We start from the raw sequence: 2,500 nt of genomic DNA on the forward strand, positions 1-2,500 counted from the left end.
AAATTTCCAAGATTGAATTGAACAAAAATAAAAACAATAAAAACAATAAAAAATAATAAAAATTTTCCAAGATTGAATTGAACAAAAATAAAAACAAAAAAAATAAAAAAAAATAAAAAATTTCCAAGATTGAATTGAACAAAAATAAAAACAAAAAAATAATAAAAAATAATAAAAAATACAAAAATATAGTTTAATTAAAAAAAAAAGCAATTTATGAATTTCAAAGACATACGGCGGTGGACATTAACGAGACTCAACATGTATGCTTAAAAAGATAAAAATAAGCGAAAACAAGGCTAGGCGGTGAGCCTTAGGCCGCATGACGGAGCATTGGCACGACACTACACCGACGACGTGAAAAACGCACGACGGTGCCCATCATGGCAAGGCGATAGGCCTTAGGCCGCACGACGGCCGTTGGCTTGCGTTGGCTAAGGCATGGGCACGACGCCACATCCACAGCAAGAAAAATGCACGACGGTGCCCCTCATGGCTAAGCGGTGCGCCTTAGGCCACACGACGACCGTTGCCTTGCGTTGGCTAAGGCAACGGCAAGAAAAACGCACGACAGTGCCCCTCATGGCTAGGTGGTAGGCCTTAGGCCACACGACGGCCATTGCCTTGCGTTGGCTAAGGCAAGGGCATGATGCCACACCGACGGCAAGAAAAACGCCCGACGGTGCCCCTCATGGCTAGGCGGTAGGCCTTAGGCCACACGACGGCCGTTGCCTTGCGTTGGCTAAGGCAAGGGCACAATGCCACACCGACGGCAAGATAAACGCACGACGGTGCCCCTCATGGCTAAGCGGTGGGCCTTAGGCCGCACGACGGCCGTTGCCCTGCGTTGGCTAAGGCATAGGCACGATGGCCACACCGACGGCAAGAAGAACGGCCGACGGTGCCCCTCATGGCTAGGCGGTTGCCCTTAGGCCGCACGATGGCCATTGCCCTGCGTTGGCTAAAGCACGGGCACGATGCTAGGCGTTTGGCCTTAGGCCGCACGACGGCCGTTGCCTAGCGTTGGCTAAGGCATGGGCACGATGCCACACCGACGGCAAATAAAACGCACGACGGTGCCCCTCATGGCTAGGCGGTGGGCCTTAGGCCGCACGACGGCCGTTGCCCTGCGTTGGCTAAGGCATGGGCACGGCGGCCACACCGACGGCAAGAAAAACGCACGACGGTGCCCCTCATGGCCAGGCGGTCGGCCATAGGCCGCATGACGGCCGTTGCCTTGCGTTGGCTAAGGCATGGGCACGATTCCACACCGATGGCAAGAAAAACACACGACGGTGCCCCTCGTGGCTAGGCGGTTGCCCTTAGGCCGCACGATGGCCATTGCCCTGCGTTGGCTAAAGCACGGGCACGATGCTAGGCGTTTGGCCTTAGGCCGCACGACGGCCGTTGCCTAGCGTTGGCTAAGGCATGGGCACGATGCCACACCGACGGCAAATAAAACGCACGACGGTGCCCCTCATGGCTAGGCGGTGGGCCTTAGGCCGCACGACGGCCGTTGCCCTGCATTGGCTTAAGCATGGGCACGACGGCCTCACCGATGGCAAGGAAAACGCACGACTGCCGTGGGGTTTTGTTCCCAAGGCAACGGGTAAACCTCTGTAGCCATGCTGGAAAAACGCACGACGGTGCCCCTCATGGCGGCCTTAGGCCGCATGACGGCCGTTGCCCGGCGTTGGCTAAGGCGTGGGCACGACGGCCACACCGACGACAAGAAAAATGCACGACGGTGCCCCTCACGGCTTGGCGGTGGGCCTTAGGACGGACGACGGCCGTTGCCTTGCATTGGCTAAGGCATGGGCACGACGGCCTCACCGACGGCAAGAAAAAAGCACAACTGCCGTGGGGTTTTGCTCCCAAGGCCACGGGTAAACCTCTGTAGCCATGCTGGGAAAATGCACGACGGTGCCCCTCACGGCTAGGAGGTGGGCAATAGGCCGCACGACGGCCGTTGCCCTGCGTTGGCCAAGGCGTGGGCACGACGGCCACACCGACGGCAAGGAAAATGCACTACGGTGCCCCTCATGGCTAGGCGGTTGGCCTTAGGCCGCACGATGGCCGTTGGCTTGCGTTGGTTAAGGCATCGGCACGATGGCTCACCGACGGCAAGAAAAACGCACGACGGTGCCCCTCATGGCTAGGCGGTTGACCTTAGGCCACACGACGGCCGTTGCCTTGCGTTGGCTAAGGCATGGGCACGACGCCACACCCACGGCAAGAAAAATGCACGACGGTGCCCCTCGTGGCTAGGCGGTTGGCCTTGGGCCGCATGACGGCCGTTGCCTTGTGTTGGCAAAGGCATGGCCACGATGCCACACCGATGGCAAGACAAACACACGACGGTGCCCCTCGTGGCTAGGCGGTGGGCCTTAGGCCGCACGACGGCCGTTGCTTGCATTGGCTAAGGCATGGGCACGACGCCACACCGATGGCAAGGAAAACGCACGACGGTGCCACTCATGGCTAGGCGGTGGACCTTAGG

This window comes from Coffea arabica, chromosome 11e (assembly GCF_036785885.1).
Source record: "Coffea arabica cultivar ET-39 chromosome 11e, Coffea Arabica ET-39 HiFi, whole genome shotgun sequence".
NCBI classification, from domain to species: Eukaryota; Viridiplantae; Streptophyta; class Magnoliopsida; order Gentianales; family Rubiaceae; genus Coffea; species Coffea arabica.